Source organism: Dama dama, chromosome 5, assembly GCF_033118175.1.
Source record: "Dama dama isolate Ldn47 chromosome 5, ASM3311817v1, whole genome shotgun sequence".
In the NCBI taxonomy this organism is placed as follows: Eukaryota; Metazoa; Chordata; class Mammalia; order Artiodactyla; family Cervidae; genus Dama; species Dama dama.
In genome coordinates this window covers 78068678-78093506 of record NC_083685.1, presented here as the reverse complement: position 1 = coordinate 78093506, position 24829 = coordinate 78068678, and the positions used below count along the sequence as shown (strand labels likewise).

At 39.7% G+C, this 24829-nt stretch overlaps 1 protein-coding gene across 3 annotated transcripts in view; it reads left to right on the top strand.

The window, feature by feature from the left end:
- The window catches only part of TRIM25 (tripartite motif containing 25), a 68073-nt gene that overhangs the window by 31450 nt on the left and 11794 nt on the right, over positions 1–24829 (top strand). The gene's annotated exons all lie outside the window — the stretch shown is intronic.

Sequence of the window (24829 nt, the reverse complement as noted above, 5' to 3'; positions counted from 1 at the left end):
CTCACCTAGAGCCAGACACTCTAGACTGTGAAGTCAAGTGGGCCTTAGGAAGCATTACTACAAACAAAGGTAGTAGAAGTGATGGGATTCCAGCTGAGCTGTTGTAAATCCTAAAAGATGATGCTGTTAAAGTGCTGCAGTCAATATTGCAGCAAATTTGGAACACTCAGTAGTGGCCATGGACTGGAAAAGGTCAGTTTCATTCCAGTTACAAAGAAGGGCAATGCCAAAGAACATTCAAACTGCTTCACAATTGCACTCGTTTCACATGCCTGCAAGGTAATGCTCAAAATCCTTCAAGCTAGGCTTCAGCAGTATGTGAGCTGGGAAACATTCAGATGTACAAGCTGGGTTTAGAAAAGGCAGAGGAACCAGAGATCAAATTGCCAACATCCATCATAGAAAAAGCAAGTGAATGCCAGAAAAACATCTGCTTCACTGACTATGCTAAAGCCTTTATGTGGATCACAACAAATTGTGGAAAATTCTTCAAGAGATGGGACTGCAGAACTACCTTACCTGCCTCCTGAGAAACCTGTGTGCAGGTCAAGAAATAACAGACTGACATGGAGCAACAAACTGGCTCAAAATTGGGAAAGGACTATATCAAGGCTGTATGTATATCAACCCTGCTTATTTAACTTCTATGCAGAGTACATAATGAGAAATGCCGGGCTAGATGAAGCACAAGCTGGAATCAAGATTGCAGGGAGAAATACCATTAATCTCAGATATGCAGATGACATCATCCTAATGGCAGAAAGCAAAGAGGAACTAAAGAGTGTCTTGATGAAGGTGAAAGAGGAGAGTGAAAAAGCTGGTTTAAAACTCATCATTCAGAAAATGAAGATCATGGCATCTGGTCCCATGACTTCTTGGCAAACGAATGGGGAAGAAATGGAAGCAGTGTCAGATTTTATTTTCTTGGGCTCCAAAATCACCTTGGATGGTGACTGCAGTGATGAAATTAAAAGATGCTTACTCCTTGGAAGAAAAGCTATGATGAAAACGTAGACAGCATATTAAAAAGCAGAGACATCCTTTGCTAACAAAGGTCTGTACAGTCAAAACTATGGTTTTTCTAGTAGTCATGTATCGATGTGAGAGTTGGACCATATAGAAGGCTGAGTGCTGAAGAATTGATGCTTTTGAACTGTAGTGTTGGAGAAGACTTTTGAGAGTCCCTTGGACTGCAAGGAGATCAAATCAGTAAATCCTGAAGGAAATCAACCCTGAATATTCACTGGAAGGACTGATGCTGATGCTGAATCTCCGGTACTTTGACCAACAGCAACAACAGATTCCTGGACTCCATCTGTGAGTTTCTGACTTGAGAGTTTGTACTTTTAACAAGTTCATTGGTGTTGCTGATGCTGCTGATCTGGGAACTGTACTTCGAGAATCACTGATATAAAAGTACACCTCAGGGGGTGTTCATCCACCTGGGCTTTTGCATGTCATATTTGTCCCCTTTGAGGTCTCCACTGATAAGACTGCAAGAGGATCTGCTCTGCAAGATTTATATGGTGGAATCACCCCTTGGTATTGATAGAGGTTTACCCTGTATCTGAAAGTAGTTGTTTGTTGTTGTTCAGTCACTAAGTTGTGTCTGACTCTTTGTGACCCCATGGACTGCAGCATGCCAGGCTACACTGTCCTTCACTGTCTCCCGGAGTTGCTCAAATTCATGTCCACTGAATCAGTGATGCCATCCAACCATCTCATCCTCTGTCATCCCCTTCTCCTGCCCTCAATCTTTCCCAGCATCAGGGTCTTTTCCAGTGAGTCAGTTCTTCACATCAGGTGGCCAAAGTATTGGAGCTTCAGCTTCAGCATCAGTCCTTCCAATAAATATTCAGGACTGATTTCCTTTAGGATGGACTCGTTTGATCTCCTCGCTATCCAAGGGACTCTTAAGAGTCTTCTCCAGCAGCACAGTTCAAGAGCATCCATTCTCCAGTTCTCAGCCTTCTTTATGGTCCAACATTTATATCTGTGAAAGTAGAGCGCACCTATTATGGCATAAAGTAAAGAGTATCCCCAGTTTTCAGTTAGTTCCAGTTAAGATACAGACACACAGGCTTAGATTTGGCAACCGTTATGGTTGCCACTGGGGAAGGATGGGCGGAAGGGATAGTACAGAGTCTGGGATGGACATGTATACATTGCTATACTTAAAATGGATAACCAATGAGGACTTACGGTATAGCACAAGGAACTCTGCTCAACGTTATGTGAAAGCCTGGTTGAGTGGTTGGTGGGGAGAAGTTTAGGGGAGAATGGATACATGTATGTGTATTGCTGAGTCCCTTTGCTGTCCACCTGAAACTATTAAATATTGTTAATTGGTTATACTCTAATATAAAATAAAAAGTTAAAATAACAGTTCCAGTTAGATCACTTTGCTTTCACAAAAGTCCTACATTAGTACATTAATATGGCAATGACTTTTTCTCATAAGAACAAAAATTCTTTTCAGATGTCTCCAAGTTGTTGAAAACAGGGACTAAGGTAGGTGTTTTATAAAAGCAAAATAGTGTAATGTGAACTTCCAGAAATTGAGAGATACCTGTAATCTCATTTCCTTGCTTTCACGATACTTCTTTCCTTTCCTGGTATTTGTTACTTTGTCCATTGTTGATTCTCCCTAGCCACTCTCCCCTAAAGTAGAGTGTTCTCCTCAAAGTCCACCGTTTTTGCTGTTCTCACCTGAGTATTCTCATTTCCAAGAATTCACCCTCTTTCTTCATCATCATCATCATCATCATTGCAGACATTTATTTCTACTTACTGTGTTCTTATGTTCCTTGTAATGCACCACAGTTGATAAACATATCAGGATGTTGCCTTTGGAGGCAATGAGCAGAAAATCCAACTTTTAAAAAATAAGGAAGATGACAGAGGAGTAGGTGGACGTGGAGTACATCTCTCTCCAAGGATGCATCAGGAATACACCTTCAGACACAGAAGTGCGTGCAGAACACCAGCTGAAAGCAGACAGGAGTACCTGACCATGGAAAAGAATATATAGAACCATGCAAAACTCAATAGGACGAAGGAACTAGGGGGAAAAACAGGAGTGTTAGTAGGACTGGACTTGTTCTCTGAGGGTAGGGGAATGGAAGCAGGTGTCCCATCCCCACATCAGGGCAATTGTCTTGAGTCAGAGGAGAAACATTTAAGGTTGAGAGTGAAACAGCTGATCTGTGGCAACCTAAATGGAATGCGATACAGAGAGTCCTTGCCACAGCCATACATACCTCGGACAGGGACATAGGTCCCATGGAAGGCACATTGGCTGGGAGCTGGAGTTTGGGGATGGTGGCACAATCTCAGGATGAGTGCTGCTGTTGACTGCGGATTGAGGGGATGTGAGGGAGGAGATGTGGTGGGAAATGCCTGTGGAAGAAAGCCAGGAACCATGGAAGCAAAGTGATACTGCTGAGTCATGAGTAGGGGATGGTGCCATCACCATAGCCTCTCTCTCCCCAAATGGCCAGAATGGGCATTTGAACAATGGAGAGGCTGGCCCATCAAATGCCTGACGCACTGAACTACAGAGTAGGACCCCACCCAGGGTGCCTCTTTAGTGCGTGATGCACTGCTCTACAGAGTAGGACCCCAGCCAAGGGGGCCCCTCTGTGTGCCTGATGCACGGAACAGAGAAGGACCCCAGGCAAGGGAGCCCTCTAGGTGCCTGAATGGGCAGAGCAAGGAGAAAGACTGGCCAAAGATGCCTTCTGATCGCCAGTACAAGGGGCTCGAAAAAGACTCTGATTGGGCCACAACTCCTGGGGTGGAGGCAGTCCGTTTCCCTGCACACTTGGCGCCACCTGGGTCCCCACAAGCCAAGCAGCTGCGCCACCTTCACACTCAACCCTCACTAAGGCAGAGCTGCCACCGGCAAAAAATGTCTTGCGTCTACATGCACAGGGATGCTTCAGGCGTGTCTGACTCTTTGTGACCCTGTAGACTGTGGCCTGCCAGGCTTCTATCAGGGGGATTCTCCAGGCTAGAATACAGGAGCGTATTGGCCAATACTGATTGCCATACCCTTCTAGAGCACTATATTCCCTTCTTCCTTAGCCGCCAACCCCCCTGAGTACCCTGTGCTGCCAGAACCCCTGCAGCCCAAGCAGCTGCACTACTTCCACACCTGACACAGGGGCAAACCCAAGTCCTCCAGGGCAGCCTCAGGAGCACACCCCAGTGGACGACCCACATGCAGAGGCAGAAATAAAACCACAATTGAAACCCAGGGGTAGTGTGGCTAAGGATGAAGACCCAAAACCTTCCCACTACCTGTACAAGCTGTAGATTAAATCCACATGATTAACTAGGCAGACTCTGTCTATGGAATATATAAAAGTCTATTGGGAGCTGCCATGAAAGAAAATGCACTAGTTCTCATAGCTGTGGACATTGGAGGTAAGAACACACAGGAGTAGGACCAGATTAGTATCTGAGCTGCCCCCACAGCAGATGCAGAGATCAGCACAGTGTTGGAGGGCATCCTAGGGAGGTGAGGTGGACTCTGACTCCCAGCGAGGGAAAGGACTCTTGAACCATTTATTATTCTTATGTTTTGACTTGTTCTGTAGATTCTTTCGGATTTTTTTCTCTCTCAACCCCCCTCCTTTTCTCCCTCTGTTTTAGTTGTCGATTTTATTGGCACTATGAAATCTAATTAAGCTTCTGAGGTTTTTTTTTTTTGGTCAGTCACACTTTTTATTGTTGTCATAAACCTCTGCCTCTATGCTGGGCTTTTGCAGTTCTGAGGAGTTTTTCTCTTTTTTTCTTTCTTTTCTCTTTTTTTAATTTAAAATTTTAATTTTTTAAATCTATTATTACCTTTTCTACATTTCTTTCTTTCTTTTTTTTCTATTCCTGAACTCATATAAGTCAGCTTTATTGAATTTTTAAACAGGAACACAACTTTGCTTTCTTTGTTTTTGTTTTTTTAATCTCAAGCAGCATTTTATTTCTGCATTGTAAAGTTTTGATATCATCAGGGCATGAGTTTCCCATAAATTAATTTTCCAATAACAGCACTTATTCTTCTTTGATAGAAAGCTTAGTAATGTTACCTCTATTCCTCAGCATTCTTTTTTTTAATTAAAAAAATTAATTTACTTTACTTTACAATATTGTATTGGTTTTGCCATACATTGACTTGCATCCACCATGAATGTACATGTATTCCCCATCCTGAACACCCCTCCCATCTCCCTCCCCATCCCATCCCTCTGGGTCATCTCAGTGCACCAGCCCTGAGCACCCTGTATGATGCATCAAACCTGGACTGGCGATTCATTTCACATATGATAATTTACATGTTTCAATGTGATTCTCCCATAGCATCCCGCCATTGCCCTCTCCCACAGAGTCCAAAAGACTGTTCAATACATCTGTGTCTCTTGCTGTCTCGCATACAGGGTTATCGTTACCTTCTTTTTAAATTCCACACATATGTGTTAGTATACTGTGTTGGTGTTTTTCTTTCTGGCTTACTTCACTCTGTATAATAGGCTCCAGTTTCATCCACCTCATTAGAACTGATTCAAATGTATTCTCTTTAATGGCTGAGTAATATTCTATTGTGTATATGTACCACAGCTTTCTTATCCATTCATCTGCTGATGGACATCTAGGTTGCTTCCATATCCTGGCTATTATAAACAGTGCTGCGATGAACATTGGGGTGCATGTGTCTCTTTTGATTCTGGTTTGCTCAGTGTGTATGCCCAGCAGTGGGATTGCTGGGTCATGTGGCAGTTCTATTTCCAGTTTTTCAAGGAATCTCCACACTGTTCTCCATAGCGGCTGTACTAGTTTGCATTCCCACCAACAGTGTAAGAGGGTTCCCTTTTCTCCACACCCTCTCCAGCATTTATTGCTTGTAGACTTTTGGTAGCAGCCATTCTGACTGGTGTGAGATGGTACCTCATTGTGGTTTTGATTTGCATTTCTCTGATAATGAGTGATGTTGAGCATCTTTTCATGTGTTTGTTAGCCATCTGTATGTCTTCTTTAGAGAACTGTCTGTTTAGTTCTTTGGCCCACTTTTTGATTGGGTCATTTATTTTTCTGGAATTGAGCTGCAGGAGTTGCTTGTATATTTTTGAGATTAATTCTTTGTCCGTTGCTTCATTTGCTGTTATTTTCTCCCAATCTGAGGGCTGTCTTTTCACCTTACTTATAGTTTCCCTTGTTGTGCAAAAGCTTTTAATTTTAATTAGGTCCCATTTGTTTATTTTTGCTTTTATTTCCAATATTCTGGGAGGTGGGTCATAGAGGATCCTGCTGCAATTTGTGTCAGAGAGTGTTTTGCCTATGTTCTCCTCTAGGAGTTTTATAGTTTCTGGTCTTACATTTAGATCTTTAATCCATTTTGAGTTTATTTTTGTGTATGGTGTTAGAAAGTGTTCTAGTTTCATTCTTTTACAAGTGGTTGACCAGTTTTCCCAGCACCACTTTTTAAAGAGGTTGTCTTTTTTCCATTGTATATCCTTGCCTCCTTTGTCAAAGATAAGGTGTCCATAGGTGCATGGATTTATCTCTGGGCTTTCTATTCTGTTCCATTGATCTATATTTCTGTCTTTGTGCCAGTACTAAACTGTCTTGATGACTGTGGCTTTGTAGTAGAGTCTGAAGTCAGGCAGGTTGATTCCTCCAGTTCCATTCTTCTTTCTCAAGATTGCTTTGGCTATTCGAGGTTTTTTGTGTTTCCATACAAATTGTGAAATTATTTGTTCTAGTTCTGTGAAAAATACCGTTGGTAGCTTGATAGGGATTGCATTGAATCAGTAGATTGCTTTGGATAGTATACTCATTTTCACTATATTGATTCTTCTGATCCATGAACACGGTATATTTCTCTATCTATTTGTGTCCTCTTTGATGTCTTTCATGAGTGTTTTATAGTTTTCTATATATATGTCTTTTGTTTCTTTAGGTGGATTATATTCCTAAGTATTTTATTCTTTTCATTGCAATGGTGAATGGAATTGTTTCCTTAATTTCTTTTTCTGTTTTCTCATTGTTAGTGTATAGGAATGCAAGGGATTTCTGGGTGTTAATTTTATATCTTGCAACTTTACTATATTCATTGATTAGCTCTAGTAATTTTCTGGTGGAGTCTTTAGGGTTTTCTATGTAGAGGATCATGTCATCTGCAGTGAGAGTTTTACCTCTCCTTTTCCAGTCTGGATTCCTTTTATTTCTTTTTCTGCTCTGATTGCTGTGGCCAAAACTTACAAAACTATGTTGAATAGTAGTGGTGAGAGTGGGCACCCTTGTCTTGTTCCTGACTTTAGGGGAAATGCTTTCAGTGTTTCACCATTGAGGATTATGTTTGCTGAGGGTTTGTCATTTATAGCTTTTATTATGTTGAGGTATGTTCCTTCTATTCCTGCTTTCTGGAGGGTTTTTATCATAAGTGGATGTTGAATTTTGTCAAAGGCTTTCTCTGCATCTATTGAGATAATCATATGGTTTTTATTTTTCAATTTGTTAATGTGGTGTATTACATTGACTGATTTGCAGATATTGAAGAATCCTTGCATCCCTGGGATAAAACCCACTTGGTCACGATGTATGATCTTTTTAATATGTTGTTGGATTCTGTTTGCTAGAATTTTGTTAAGGATTTTTGCATCTATGTTTATCAGTGATATTGGCCTGTAGTTTTGTTTTTTTGTGGCATCTTTGTCAGGTTTTGGTATTAGGGTGATGGTGGCCTCATAGAATGAGTTTGGAAGTTTACCTTCCTCTGCAATTTTCTGGAAGAGTTTGAGTAGGATAGGTGTTAGTTCTTCTCTAAATTTTTGGTAGAATTCAGCTGTGAAGCCGTCTGGTCCTGGGCTTTTGTTTGTTGGAAGATTTCTGATTACAGTTTGAATTTCTGTGCTTGTGATGGGTCTGTTAGGATTTTCTATTTCTTCCTGGTTCAGTTTTGGAAAGTTGTACTTATCTAAGAATTTGTCCATTTCTTCCAAGTTGTCCATTTTATTTGCATATATTTCTGATAATAGTCTCTTATGATCCTTTGCATTTCTGTGTTGTCTGTTGTGATCTCTCCATTTTCATTTCTAATTTTGTTGATTTGATTTTCTCCCTTTGTTTCTTGATGAGTCTGGCTAATGGTTTGCCAATTTTATTTATCTTCTTAAAGAACCAGCTTTTGGTTTTGTTGATTTTTGCTATGGTCTCTTTTGTTTCTTTTGCATTTATTTCTGCTCTAATTTTTAAGGTTTCTTTCCTTCTACTAACCCTGGGGTGCTTCATTTCTTCCTTCTCTAGTTGCTTTAGGTGTAGATTTAGGTTATTTATTCGACTTTTTTCTTGTTTATTGAGGTAAGCCTGTATTGCTATGAACCTTCCCCTTAGCACTGCTTTTACAGTGTCCCATAGGTTTTGGGTTGTTGTGTTTTCATTTTCATTCGTTTCTATGCATATTTTGATTTCTTCTATGATTTGTTGGTTATTCAGCAGCGTGTTGTTCAGCCTCCATATGTTGAAATTTTTAATAGTTTTTCTCCTGTAATTGACATCTAATCTTACTGCATTGTGGTCAGAAAAGATGCTTGGAATGATTTCATTGTTTTGCATTTACCAAGGCTAGACTTGTGGCCCAGGATGTGATCTATCCTGGAGAAGGTTCCGTGTGCGCTGAGAAAAAGGTGAAATTCATTGTTTTGGGGTGAAATGTCCTAGATATCAGTTAGGCCTAACTGGTCTATTGTATCATTTAAAGTTTGTGTTTCCTTGTTAATTTTCTGATTAGTTGATCTATCCATAGTTGTGAGTGGGGTATTAAAGTCTCCCACTATTATTGTGTTATTGTTAATTTCCCCTTTCATACTTGTTAGCATTTGTCTTACATATTGTGGTGCTCCTATGTTGGGTGCATATATATTTATGATTGTTATATCTTCTTCTTGGATTGATCCTTTGATCATTATGTAGTGTCCATCTTTGTCTCTTTTCACAGCCTTTGTTTTAAAGTCTGTTTTATCTGATATGAATATTGCTACTCCTGCTTTCTTTTGGTCTCTATTTGCATGGAATATCTTTTTCTAGCCCTTCACTTTCAGTCTGTATGTGTCCCTTGTTTTGAGGTGGGTCTCTTGTAGACAACATATATATGGGTCTTGTTTTTGCATCCATTCAGCCAGTCTTTGTCTTTTGGTCGGGGCATTCAACCCATTTACATTTAAAGTAATCATTGATAAGTATGATCCGTTGCCATTTACTTTGTTGTTTTGGGTTTGAATTTATACACCCATTCTGTGTTTCCTTGTCTAGAGAAGATCTTTAGCATTTGTTGGAGAGCTGGTTTGGTGGTGCTGAATTCTCTCAGCTTTTGCTTGTCTGTAAAGCTTTTGAATTCTCCTTCATATCTGAATGAGATCCTTGCTGGGTACAGTAATCTGGGCTGTAGGTTATTTTCTTTCATCACTTTAAGTATGTCCTGCCATTCCCTTCTGGCCTGAAGAATTTCTATTGAAAGATCAGCTGTTATCCTTATGGGAATCCCCTTGTGTGTTATTTGTTGTTTCTCCCTTGCTGCTTTTAATGATTTTTGTTAATTTGATTAATATTGTGTCTTGGCGTGTTTTGCCTTGGGTTTATCCTGTTCGGGACTCTCTGGGTTTCTTGGACTTGGGTGATTATTTCCTTCCCCATTTTAGGGAAGTTTTCAACTATTATCTCCTCAAGTATTTTCTCATGGTCTTTCTTATTGTCTTCTTCTTCTGGGACTCCTATGATTCAAATGTTGGGGTGTTTCACATCGTCCCAGAGTTCTCTGAGGTTGTCCTCATTTAATTCTTTTTTCTTCTCGGTTTCATTTATTTCTACCATTCTATCTTCAACCTCAATTATCCTGTCTTCTGCCTCTGTTATTCTACTGTTGGTTCTCTCCAGAGTGTTTTTGATCTCATTTATTGCATTATTCATTATATATTGACTCTTTTTTATTTCCTCTAGGTCCTTGTTAAACCTTTCTTGCATCTTCTCGATCCTTGTCTCCAGGCTATTTATCTTTAATTCCAATTTGCTTTCAAGACTTTGGATCATTTTCACTATCATTATTCAGAATTCTTTTTCAGGTAGACTCCCTATCTTCTCCTCTTTTGTTTGGTTTGGTGGGCATTTATCATATTCCTTTACCTACTGAGTATTTCTCTGCCTTTTCATCTGTTTATATTGCTGTGTTTGTTGTGGCCTTTCCATATTCTGGCAGTTGGTGGTTCCTCTTTATTGTGGAGGTTCCTCACTGTGGGTGGGGTTGGACAGGTGGCTTGTCAAGGTTTTCTGGTTAGGGAAGTTTGTGTCGGTGTTCTGGTGGGTGGAGCTGGATTTCTTCTCTCTGGAGTGCAATGAAGTGTCCAGTAGTGAGTTTTGAGACATCAGTGGGTTTGGTGTGACTTTGGTCAGCCTGTATATTGATGCTCAGTTCCTGTGTTGCTGGAGAATTTGCGTGGTATGTCTTGCTCTGGAGCTTGTTGGCCCTTGGGTGGTGCTTGGTTTCAGTGTAGGTATGGAGGCGTTTGATGAGCTCCTATCGATTAATGTTCCCTGGAGTCAGGAGTTCTCTGGTTTTCTCAGGATTTGGACTTAAGCCTCCTTCCTCTGGTTTTCAGTCTTATTCTTACAGTAGCCTCAAGACTTCTCCATCTATACAGCACCAGTGATAAAATATCTAGGTTAATGATGAAAAGTTTCTCCACAGTGAGGGACACCCGGAGACGTACCCAGAGTTACATGGAGAAGAAGAGAGGGAGGAGGGAGATAGAGGTGACCAGGAGAAGAGGGGGAATCAAAAGGGGCGAGAGCAAGCTAGCCAGTAATCACTTCCCTATGTGCTCTCCACAGTCTGGACCCCTCAGAGATGTTCATGGAGTTACACAGAGAAAAGAAGAGGGAGGAAGGAGACCGAGGTGGCCAGGAGGCTAAAAGGGGGAATCAAAAGGAGAGAGACAGATCCAGCCAGTAATCAGTTCTCTAAGTGTTCTCCACAGCCTGGAACACACAAAGAGATTCACAGATTTGGGTAGAGAAGAGAAGGGGGAGGGAGGAGATAGAGGCAACCTGGTGGAGAAAAAGGAGAGTCTAAAGGGGGAGAAAGTAATCAGGCCAGTGATCTCGCTCCCAAGTAAAAATGGGTACTGAAGATTGGGTTCTTAAAGGTACAAAGTTGATAACATATACCAAAAAGCAAAGATTAAAAATCTAGAGTAGAGGTTAGATTCTCAAACTACAATATTTTTTTAAAAAAAACGAAAAAAAAAAAAAAAAACAAAAAGACAAAACAAAACAAAAACAAACAAAAAACACCAGAAAGGCACAGAAATTATAAAATATATATATATGATGTTTGCTTTAAAAATAGGGTCTTTTTAAAAATTTTTTTTGCAAGGTAATAGTAGGTTATAAAAATGAAAATTAAAGGAGTAATGGGGACTTGAAAATAACGAAAAAATAAAAAAATAATTCATTTTTATTTTTTTTAATTAAAAGAATGATAATAGTAAAAATATATCTAAGACTTTCTCTGGAGCTGTTGTGGACAGTGTGGGCTCAGTTCATTTTCAGATAGTTCTTTGGCTCAGCTTGTACTTCTCATGGTCTATAGGCCCCTTCCTATGTAGTTGGTGGTAACTACAGGGTTTTAATCTATTGCACCTGTCACTTCCAAAGTGGTTCCCTCTGTTTATTTTAGCTTCTTCTGTTTTCTGGTCTCTTCAGTGTCTAATTTCCACCCTGACATAAGGGGTGCAGTGGTGGTCACTTTTTTTTTTTTTTTAGGCTCACTTGTTCAGTCGTGCTGTGGGGGGGGAGGGATACTATAAACAAATATCACCGGCATGTGTGGGCCGTGCTCACAGTGTCTGGGCCACACTGGGTTTGACCCCGCTCACGGCGTGTGAGCTTTCCCAGTCTACACTGCTCAGGCTCCAGGTTGCTCTGCTGGGAACTGTCTGATGCAGGCTCTGGTTTACATGTACTTCCCAGGTCTAAGCCACTCAGGTTCAGGTTCTCGGGTACTCCGCAAAGGCGCAGACTTGGTTGGGCCTGCCTTTTGTGCCCGTCCCAGGTTCAAGCCACTCAGGTGACCAGATCCTTGGCGTGCATAGTCGCCCCCAGTTGAAGGCTGTGCCTTCTGCCCTCCCTCGTTCCAGCCTTTTGGTTTTCTGAGTGTACAACGGTCGCGCCTTCTTCTGGGAAGCTGATCTCTGGCTGCGACCCTCCCGGCGGATGGCAGATATCGACCATCCAGAATCCCAAGAAGTCTTGGTTAGCAACGAAGTCTGCTTGCGGTTTGGTATAGGATGCCTCTCTGGGTCCACGATTGCCCCTTTCTGGCTCTGGCTGCCCTTGCGTGCCCCAGTCCGCTAGCTCTGCTCAGTCCTTTGTTCTGTGAGCCTGCCTGGCAGTGTCTTAGGTTAGGGCTTTTTGTGGGATCGCAGGATAGCTATCCCACAGTCTGGGCTGCTGTCTCAAGCTAGTTCCTTCAGATTGCCCTCAGGGCATTCAGGCCTGGTCGTTATCCTAAGCAATGCCACCCGCTCCTCCCTGTCCCTCCCCCACTGCTAGTGGGGGATGTGAGCATTTGGGCTGTTGCACCGCTAGGAGTTGCTGTTAGGCACTTAATCTGTGGGTTTTAATTATTTATTTATTTTTCCTCTTGGTTATTTTGCCCTCTGGATTCCAAGGCTCGCCACAGATCCACCGGAGAGAGTGTTTCCTGGTGTTTGAAAACTTCTCTCTTTTCAAAGACTCCCTTCCCGGGACGGATCTCTGTCCCTACCTTTTTTGTCTCTCTTTTTATCTTTTATATTTTGTCCTACCTCCTTTTGAAGACAATGGGCTGCTTTTCTGGGTGCCTGATGTCCTCTGCCAGCATTCAGAAGTTGTTCTGTGGAATTTGCTCCGTGCACAAATGTTCTTTTGATGAACTTGTTGGGGGAGAAAGTGGTTTCCCCATCCTGTTGCTCTGCCATCTTAGGACCGCCCTCTACATTTATTTCTTTGTTTGCTTTTCCTACTGATCTTTCCCCCTTGCAGTTAATCTTTAATGTATATAAATCTTCTTCATCTACCTCTATTTAACTTTGCATATGTATTTTTTCTTTCCTTTCCTCTCAACTTATTTGTTAGTTTTATTTTCACTGCTTTATTCTCCACTTGACACCTTGCTTTAGTTTTGCTTTCCAGTTTGTGCTTTAGTTAGTTTTGTTCTGGTAGACATAATTTTGGTTTCCTTTTTTTGCTGGGTCAATCCATTGTACTTTATTTTTGTTGGGCTGTTTTGATTTTTCTCGTAGGTGTATATGTATATGTCTATGTTCAGTCACACCTTTTATTGTTGTTATAAACCTCTGCCTTTATGTTGGGCTTTTGCAGTTCTGGGGAGTTTTCCTTTTTTTCCCTTTTTTCTTTCTTCTTCCATTTTTTTTTCTCTTTTTATACTTTTAATTTTTTAAACCTATTTTTTCCCCTACATTTGTTCCTTTGTTTGCTTTTCCTACTGGTCTTTTCCCCTTGCAGTTAATCTTTAATATATATAAATCTTCTTCATCTACCTCTATTTAACTTTGCATATCTATTCTTCCTTTCTTTTCTTTCTCTCCTTTCCTCTCAATGTACTTGTTAGTTTTATTTTCATTGCTTTATTCCCCACGTGGCAACTTGCTTTAGTTTTGTTTTCCAGTTTGTGCTTAAGTTAGTTTTGTTCTGGTAGACATAATTTTTGGTTTCCTTTTTTTGCTGAGTCAGTCTATTGTACTTTATTTTTGTTGGGTTGTTTGGATTTTTCTTATGGGTGTATTATGTATATGTGTATATTCAGTCACACTTTTATTGTCATAAACCTCTGCATCTACGTTGGGTTTATGCAGTTCTATGGAGTTTTCCTTATTTCCCCCTTTTTTCTTTCTTTCCATTTTTTTTTCTTTTCTCTTTTTTGTGATTTTAACTTTTAATTTTTTAAACCTATCATATTTTTTCTACATTTATTCCTTTGTTTGCCTTTCCTACTGATCTTTTCCCCTTGCAGTTAATCTTTAATGTATATAAATTTTATTTATCTACCCCTGTTTAACTTTGCATATGTATTTTTTCTTTCCTTTCCTCTCAACATATTTGTTAGTTTTGTCTTCATTGCTTTATTCCCCACTTGGCACCTTGCTTTAGTTTTGTTTTCCACTTTGTGCTTTAGTTAGTTTTGTTCTTAACTGGTAAATATGATTTTTTATTTCCTTTGTTCACCAGGTCAATGTATTGTACTTTACTTTCATTGGATTATTTTAACTTTGCCCATGGGTGTGTATGTATATGTGTATATTTCATTATTTTAATTATAATTTGCCTGATTTTGTAACTGCCATTTGTCTGGGGTTCATCTTTGGTTGGGCTTCCCTGGTGGCTCAGAGGTTAAAGCGTCTGCCTGCAATGTGGGAGACCCGGGTTCGATCCCTGGGTCGGGAAGATCCTCTGGAGAAGGAAATGGTAACTCACTCCAGTATTCTTGTTTGGAGAATCCCATGGACGGAGGAGCTTGGTAGGCTACCAGTCCACAGGGTAGCAAAGAGTCGGACACGACTGAGCGACTTCACTTTCACTTTCATCTTTGGTTTCTTGTTTTTGGATATTTGTTTTAACCTCACTTAATGTCATAACAAACCACTTGTGGAATCTTCATTTCTGACCAGAGATCAAGCCCTGAGCCTTTGGAATGGGAGCACTGACTCCATGACCCTAGACTACCACAGAACTAACGCTAGGGAATATCAGATAGTGAGAACTCACACAAAGGAAACCACTTGAATACAAGACCTGGCATCACCCAACCACCAGTAGCACCCTGTGCAGGATGCCTCATCTAAACAACAAACAAAACAAAAATACAAACCAAATCATCGGCAGACAGGACTACTATCTCACTCAGGCTTGCCCATCAGAGGAAAAGCAAACAAACAAAAACTCAGCACAAATCTCATCCTATACGAAGCTTACACAAACCACTGGACCAACCGTGAAAGTGAAAGTGAAGTTGCTCAGTCATGTCCAACTCTTTGCAACCCCATGGACGGTAGCCTACCAGGCTCCGTGGTCCATGGGATTTTCCAGGCAAGAATACTGGAGTGGGCTGCCATTTCCTTCTCCAGGGGATCTTCCCAACCCAGGGATCGAACCTGGGTCTCCTGCATTGCAGACAGATGCTTTACTGTCTGAGCCACTAGGAGGGCAGAGAAGAAAAAATTCAACCTTGAAACCTGGGAAAAAGAGACCTCAAACAAGAGACCTCAAAAAAAAAAAAAAAAAGATACCTCAAGTTAAAAAAAAATAATGAAAAGGCAGAGAAATACTACACAAATGAAGGAACAAACTAGAAACACAGAAGTCCAAATAAATGAAGAGGAAATAGGCAATCTACCTGAAAAATTATTGAGAATAATGATAGTAAAGATGATCAAAAACCTTGAGAACAAAGTGGAGAAAATGCAAGAACCAATTGACATAGACCTAGAAGAATTAAAGGATAAACATACAGAGACAATGAACACAATTACTGAAATTAAAAATACTCTATGGAGAAGGAAATGGCAACCCACTCCAGTATTCTTGCCTAGAGAATCCCATGGACAGAGGAGACTAGTGGGCTACAGTCCATGGGGTCGCAAGAGTCAGACATGACTTAGCGACTAAACCACCATCACCAGAGCTGATTCACTCCCTTATACAGCAGAAACTAACACAATGTTGTAAAACAACTAAACCCCAATTGAAAATAACAAAATAAATATTAAAAAAAAATACTCTAGAAGGAATCAATAGCAGAATATCTGAAGCAGAAGAACCAATCAGTGAACTGGAAGATAAAATGGTGGAAATAACTTCTGAAGAGCAGAATAAAATAAAAACAATGAAAAGAACTGGTATGATATCAAACACACCAGCATTCGAATCATAGGGGTCCCAGAAGAACAGGAAAAAAAAAGGGTTTGAGAAGATTTTTGAAGAGATTGTAGTTGAAAATTTCTCCAACATGGAAAAGGAAATAGTCAGTCAGGTCCAAGAGGCACAAACAGTCCCATACAGGATAAACCAAAGGAGAAATGTACCAAGACACATACTAATCAAAGTAACAAAGAATAAACACAAAGAATATTAAAAGCAGGATGGGAGAAGCAACAAGTAACGTACAAGGGAAACCACATACACTTAACTGCTGATCTTTCAGCAGAAACTCTGCAGGCCAGAAGGGAATGGCAGGATATATTTAAAGCACTGGGAGGGAAAAATCTACAACCAAGAATACTGTACCCAGCAAGGATCTCATTCAAAATTGATGGAGAAATAAAAAGCTTTTCAGACAAGCAAAACTTAAGAGAATTCAGCACCACCAAACCAGCTTTACAACAAATGTTAAATGGACTTATATAGTCAAGAAATACAAGAGAAGAAAAAAGAACTACAAAATCAACCCCAAACAATTAAGAAAATGGCAGTAGGAACATATATATCCATAATTACTTTAAATGTAAATGGATTATATGCTCCAACCAAAAGACACAGACTGGCTGAATAGATACAAAAACAAGACACATATATATGTTGTCTACAGGAAATCTACCTCAGACCTAAAGACACATATGGACTGAGAGGACGGAAAAAATATTCCATGCAAATGGGAAGCAAAAGAAAGCTGGAGTAGCAGTCCTCATATCAGACAAAATAGATCTTAAGATAAAGAAGATTACAAGAGATAAGGAAAGACACTACATAATGATCAAGCGATCAATCCAAGAGGAAGACATAACATCATAAATATCTATGCACCCAACATAGGAGCACCTCAATACATAAGACAAACACTAAGAGACATAAAAGGAGAAATTGACAGTAACACAATGATAGTAGGAGACTTTAACACCCCACTCACACCAATGGACAGATCATCAAAACAAAATTAATAAAGAAACACAAGTCTTAAATGATACATTAAATGAGATGGATCTCATTGATATCTTGGACATTCCATCCAAATGCAGAAGAATACACCTTCTTCTCAAGTGCACATGGAACATTCTCCAGGATAGACCACATCTTGGGTCACAAATCAAACCTCAGTAAATTTAAGAAAATTGAAATGGTATCAAGCATCTTCTCTGACCACAACACTATGAGACTAGATATGAATTACAAGAAAAAACTGTAAGAAACACAAACACATGGAGATTAAACAACATGCTTCTAAATAACCAATAGGTTACTAAAGAAATCAAGAGGGAAATAAACAATTTTTAGAAACAAATGACAATGAAAACACCACAACTCAAAACCTATGGGATGCAGCAAAAGCAGTTCTAAGAGGGAAGTTTATAGCAATACAATCCTACCTCAAGAAACAAGAAAAACATCAAATAGACAACCTAACTTTACACCTGAAACAACTGGAGAAAAAAGAACAAAACCCCCAAAATTAGTAGAAGGAAAGAAATCATAAAGATCCGAGCAGAAATATTATGAAAAAGAAATAAAAGAAACAGTAGTAAAGATGAATAAAACCAAAAGCTGGTTCTTTGAGAAGATGAACAAAATTGACAAACTTTTAGCCAGACTCATCAAGGAAAAAAGAAGAATCAAGTCAACAAAATTAGAAATGAAAAAGGAGAGGTTACAACAGACAGTGCAGAAATATGAAAGATTATAAGAGACTATTATGAACAACTATATGGCAATAAAAAGGATAACCTGGAAGAAATGGGCAGATTCTTATAAAAGTTCAATCTTCCGAGACTGAACCAGGAAGAAATAGAAATTATGAACAACCCAATTACAAGCACTGAAATTGAAGCTATGATCAAAAATCTCCCTAAAAACAAAAGCCCAGGACCAGATGGCTTCACAGGAGAATTCTCTCAAACATTTAGAGAAGAGCTAATGCCTATCCTTCTAAAATTCTTTCAGAAAATTGCAGAGGAAGGAACACTTCCAAACTCATTCTACAAGGCCACCATCACCCTGATACTAAAACCAAAGACAACACAAAAAATGAAAACTGCAGGCCAATATCACTGATGAACATAGATGCAAAAAATCCTCAACAAAATGTTAGCAAACTGAATTCAGTAACACATCAAAAAGCTCATACACCATAGTCAAGTTGGGTTTATTCCAGGAATGCAAGGATTCTTCAATATATGCAAATTAATCAATGTGATACACCATATTGACAAATTCAGATCGAAAGATAAAAACCATGTGATCATCTCAATAGATGCAGAAAAAGCCTTTGGCAAAATTCAGCACCCATTTATGATTAAAATTCTTGAAAAAAATGGGCATAGAAGGAACCTACCTCAACAGAGTAAAGGTCATATATGATAAGCCTACAGCAAAGATTATTCTCAATGATGAAAAACTGAAAGCATTCCCCCTAAGATTAGGAACAAGACAAGTATCCACTTTGACCACTATTGTTCAACATAGTTCTGGAAGTCCTAGCTCCAGCCATCACAGAAGAAAAAGAAATAAAAAGAATCCAGATTGGACAAGAAGAAGTAAAGCTCTCACTGTTTGAAGATGACATGATACTGTACATAGAAAACTATAAAGATAGTATCAAAAAATTACTAGAGCTAACCAGTGAATTTAGCAAAATTGCAGGATACAAAATCAATACACAGAAATCGCTTGCATTTCTATATACTAACAATGAAAAATCAGAAAGAGAAATTAAGGAATCAATCCCATTCACCACTGCAACAAAAAGAAGTAAATATCTAGGAATAAACTTACCTAAGGAGACAAAAAATTATAAGACACTGATGAAAGAAATCAAAGATGATTTGGAGGGATATACCATGTTCCTGGGTAGGAAGAATCAATATTGTCAAAATGACTATACTACCAAATGCAATCTACAGATTCAGTGCGATCCCTATCAAATTACCAATGGCATTTTTCACAGAACTAGAACAAAAAATTTCACAATTCATATGGAAACACAAAAGACCCCAAATAGCCAAAGTAGTCTTGAGACAGAAGAATGGAGCTGGAGTAATCAACCTTCCTGACTTCAGATTATACTACAGAGCGGCAGTCATCAAGACAGTATGGTACTGGCACAGAAACAGAAATATAGACAAATGGAACAAGATAAAGAACCCAGAAATAAACCCATGTGCCTATGGGTACCTTATTTTTGACAAAGGAGGAAGAAATGTACAATGAGGCCAAGACCCTCTTCAATAAATGGTGCTGGGAAAACTGGAGAGCTACGTGTAAAAGAATGAAATTAGAACACGTCCTAACATCATACACAAAGATAAACTCAAAATGGATTAAAGACCTAAGTGTAAGACCAGAAACTATAAAACTCTTAGAGGAAACCATTGGCAGAACACTTGATGATGTAAATCAAAGCAAGATCCTCTATGACCCACCTCCTAGAGTAATGGAAATAAAAACAAAAGTAAACAAGTGGGACCTGAGTAAACTTAAAAGCTTTTGCACAGCAAAGGAGACTGTAAGCAAGGTGAAAAGACAACCTTTAGAATGGGAGAAAGTAATAGCAAATGAAACAACTGACAAAGGATTAATTTACAAAATATACAAACAACTTGTACAACTCAATGCCAGAGAAATAAACAACCCAATCAAAAAGTGGGGAAAAGACCTAAGCAGACATTTCTCCAAAGAAGACATACACATGGCTAGCAAACACATGAAAAGATGCTCAGCATCACTCATTATTAGAGAAATGCAAATCAAAACCTCAATGAGATATCACCTCACACCGATCAGAATGGCCATCATCCAAAAGTCTACAAGCAATAAATGCTGGAGGGTGTGGAGAAAAGGGAATGCTCTTGCACTGTTGATGGGAATGTAAATTGATACAGCCGTATGAAAGATGGTATGGAGATTCCTTAAAAAACTAGGAATAAAACCACCATATGACCCAGCAATCCCACTCCTAGGCATATACCCCGAGGAAACCAAAATTGAAAAAGACACATGTATCCCATTGTTCATTGCAGCACTATTTACAATAGTTAGAACATGGAAGCAACCTAGATGTCCATTGACAGATGAATGGATAAGAAGTGGTGGTGTATATATATATACAATGGAATATTACTCAGCCATAAAAAGGAACACATTTGAGTCAGTTCTGATAAGGTGGATGAACCTAGAATCTATTATACATAGTGAAGTGAGTCAGAAAGAGAAAGATAAATATCATATTCTAACGCACATATATGGAATCTAGAAAAATGGTACTGAAGAATTTACAGGGCAGCAGTGGAGAAACAGACATAGAGGATAGACTTGTGGACATGGAGAGAGAGGAGGAGAGGGTGAGATATATGGGAAGAGTAACATAGAAGCTTACATTACCATATGTAAGTAGATAGCCACTGGGAATTTGCTGTATGGCTCAGGAAACAAACAGGGACTCTGTATCAACCTAGAGGGGTGGGACGGGGAGGGAGATGGGGGGGGGTTTCAAAAGGGAGGGGATATATGTACACCTATGGCTGATTCATGTTGAGGTTTGACAGAAAACAACAAAATTCTGTAAAGCAATTATCCTTCAAAAGAATGAAAAGAAAAAAAGAAACATTTTCATCTTACATACCAAGTTATCCCAAGGAAGGGAAATTCCAGAATTGGCTAACTCAGTGACTTAACATTGTAGTCACTGGGTCTTTCCACCTTCTCAGTGGTCTTGCCATTCTTGCCCTGTGAGCTTTGTCCTCAGTTTTGTTAACTTCCTGGTTAGAAAATGACTGCGGTGGTTGCAGGCATCCCACCATCTGTTTCTCTCTGTATCTCTTTTTAAGAGGCAGGGAGTCTTTTCTAGAAGCAGATCTCCCCCTTAAGATTGATTGGCCAGAACTGGGTCATATGTCCACCTATAGCTGCCAAGAGAATGGGATTCCATATTGGTTATCCCTGAGTTGGGGTGGGATCACCTTCTCTGAGTACTTGGTTATTCTTTGGGGCACAAAGATGAAAAAGGGAAATGGGATCTACAGCTGTCAGCTATACATGTGTCCTGGTTATCTACTGCTATGTAAAAGCACAAAAACTTAGAGATGAAAACAATACCAGTTTTGCTCTGGACGCTGCGACTTGCATAAGGTTTGGTTGAAACAGCTCATTTCTACTTCACTTGGCATCTGTGGTGGTGGCTTGAAGGCTGGGCTATAATTGTCTTCAGGCTGACTCACTCACAACATCTGACAGTTAATGCTAGGGGGCCTTTCCTGGCAGCAGGTGGATTTTCTCTGTGTAGGACTGAAAAAATGGCTGAGTTCCGAAGGCAAATGTCTCAACAACCAGGCAAAAGTCATATCACCTTTTATGGCCCATTTTGGCTGCTTTCTCTTCAGTGGAAGCAAGTCACTAAGGTCAGACCATGAAGTGGAATTCGATTTCATTTTTTGATGGGAGGAGAAGCAAGGAGTTTGTACATCATAACGTGTATTATCTGATTAAACCCTTCAAGCAGCCCTGTGAAGTAGGTTCTGTTCTCTGTCTTTTTTATGGATGAGAAGACAGGTTCACCTTAGAACCTTGAAAACATTATGCCAAGTAAGAACAAGCCAGCACAAAAGGACAAATAGTGTATGGATTCCGCTTCAATGAAGTACTTAGAATAGGCACGTTCATAGAGACAAAAAGCAGAACAGAGTTGACTAGATACTGGAAAAAGTGAGAAATAGGAAGCCATTGTTTCATGGGTTTGGAGTTTTTGTTTGGAATGATGAAGAGGTTCTGGAGATGAGTAGTGGTGATAGTTGCATTATGTTTGTGAGTATACTTTGTTGTTGTTCAGTCACTAAGTAGTGTCTGACTCTTTTCGACTCCATTGATTGCAGCACGCCAGGCTTCCCTGTCCTTTGCTGTCTCCTGGAGTTGGCTCAGATTCATGTTCATCGAGTCAGTGATGTTATCTAACTATCTCATCCTCTGCCACTCTCTTCTTTTTCCTTCAGTCTTTCCCAGCCTCAGGGTCTTTTCCATTGAGTCAGCTCTTCGCATTAGGTGGCCAAAGTATTGGAGCTTCAGTTTCAGCATTAGTCCTTCCAATGAGTATTCAGGGTTGATTTCGTTTAATCAGCTCTCAAGTTGATTTCCTTGAGAGTCCAAGGGACTCTCAAGAGTCTTCTCCAGCGTCACATTTCAAAGGCATCAATTCTTTGGCGCTCAGCCTTCGAAAAACCATAGCTTTGACTAGACAAACCTTTGTCAGCAAAGTGACATCTCTGGTTTTTAATACACTGTCTAAATTTGTCATAGCTTTTCTCCCAAGGAACTAGCATCTTAATTTCATGGCTGCTGTCCCTGTTCACAGTGATTTTGGAGCCCAAGAAAGTAAAATCAGTCATTGCTTCTACTCTTTCCCCATCTGTTTGCCATGACGTGATGGGACCAGATGCCATGATCTTAGTTTTTTAAATGTTGAGTTTTAGGTCAGCTTTTTCACTCTTCTCCTTCACCCTCATCCAGAGTCTCTTTAGTTCCTCTTCACTTTCTGCTGTTAGAGTATATTATCTCCATATCTGAGGTTGTTGATATTTCTCCCTACAATCTTGATTCCAGCTTGTGATTCATCCAACCTGGCATTTCTCATGATGTATTCTGCATATATGTTAAATAAATAGGGCAACAATATACAGCCTTGACGTACTCCTTTCTTGGTTTTGAATCAGTCCATTGTTGTATCTGGTTCTAACTGTTGCTTCTTTTTTTTTTTTTTTCCTTTTGGGATTGGAGTGGTTTATTTAAAATAAACAAAAAGTATTAAGATGTGTGGATCTCTCCTCATTTGTCACATTTCTACACAAATATTTCAGGCTGCACTTCAGCAATTTTATGAAGTGGTCCCAAATACTACTGCTCAAAAATGCAGTCACAGCCCTACACACCTACTGGGTTATTTTGATGTAACACAGGTAATGTGATGGGTCAGATACTTCACAATTTCTTTGTTGCTAAGCACACACTTTCTTTGGTCCTTGTCAGCCCTGGAAGAAATTTTTTTTTTTTTCATTTATTTTTATTAGTTGGAGGCTAATTACTTTACAATATTGTAGTGGTTTTTGTCATACATTGACATGAATCAGCCATGGATTTACATGTATTCCCCGTCCTGATCCCTGCTCCCACCTCCCTCTTTACCCGATCCCTCTGGGTCTTCCCAGTGCACCAGGCCCGAGCACTTGTCTCATGCATCCAACCTGGGCTGGCGACCTGTTTCACCCTAGATAATATACATGTTTCGATGCTGTTCTCTCGAAACATCCCACCCTCGCCTTCTCCCACAGAGTCCAAAAGTCTGTTCTGTACATCTGTGTCTCTTTTTCTGTTTTGCATATAGGGTTATCATTACCATCTTTCTAAATTCCATATATACGTGTTAGTATGCTGTAATGTTCTTTATCTTTCTGGCTTACTTCACTCTGTATAATGGGCTCGAGTTTCATCCATCTCATTAGAACTGATTCAAATGAATTCTTTTTAATGGCTGAGTAATATTCCATGGTGTATATGTACCACAGCTTCCTTATCCATTCGTCTGCTGATGGGCATATAGGTTGCTTCCATGTCCTCGCTATTATAAACAGTGCTGCGAAGAACATTGGGGTGCATGTGTCTCTTTCAGATCTGCTTTCCTCAGTGTGTATGCCCAGAAGTGGGATTGCTGGGTCATATGGCAGTTCTATTTCCAGTCTTTTAAGAAATCTCCACACTGTTCTCCATAGTGGCTGTACTAGTTTGCATTCCCACCAACAGTGTAAGAGGGTTCCCTTTTCTCCACACCCTCTCCAGCATTTATTGCTTGTAGACTTTTGGATAGCAGCCATCCTGACTGGCGTGTAATGGTACCTCATTGTGGTTTTGATTTGCATTTCTCTGATAATGAGTGATGTTGAGCATCTTTTCATGTGTTTGTTAGCCATCTGTATGTCTTCTTTGGAGAAATGTCTGTTTAGTTCTTTGGCCCATTTTTTGATTGGGTCATTTATTTTTCTGGAATTGAGCTGCAGGAGTTGCTTGTATATTTTTGAGATTAATCCTTTGTCTGTTGCTTCGTTTGCTCTTATTTTCTCCCAATCTGAGGGCTGTCTTTTCACCTTACTTATAGTTTCCTTTGTTGTGCAAAAGCTTTTAAGTTTCATTAGGTCCCATTTGTTTATTTTTGCTTTTATTTCCAATATTCTGGGAGGTGGGTCATAGAGGATCTTGCTGTGATTTATGTCGGAGAGTGTTTTGCCTATGTTCTCCTCTAGGAGTTTTATAGTTTCTGGTCTTACATTTAGATCTTTAATCCATTTTGAGTTTATTTTTGTGTATGGTGTTAGAAAGTGTTCTAGTTTCATTCTTTTACAAGTGGTTGACCAGTTTTCCCAGCACCACTTTTTAAAGAGGTTGTCTTTTTTCCATTGTATATCCTTGCCTCCTTTGTCGAAGATTAACTGTTGCTTCTTGACCTGCATACAGGCTTCTCACGAGGCAGGTAAGGTGGTCTGGTATTCTCATCTCTTGAAGAATTTTCCACAGTTTGTTGTGATCGTCACAGTCAAAGGTTTTAGTGTAGTCAATGAAGCAGAAGTAGATGTTTTTCTGGAATTCACTAGCTTTTACTATAATCCAACAGGTGTTGGCAATTTGATCTCTGGTTCCTCTGCCTCTTCTAAATCCAGCTTGTACATCTGGAAGTTCCCTGGTTCACATACTGCTAAGCCTAACTTGAAGGATTTTGAGCAGCTTACTCACTTAGAAAATTGAAATTATTATCTGC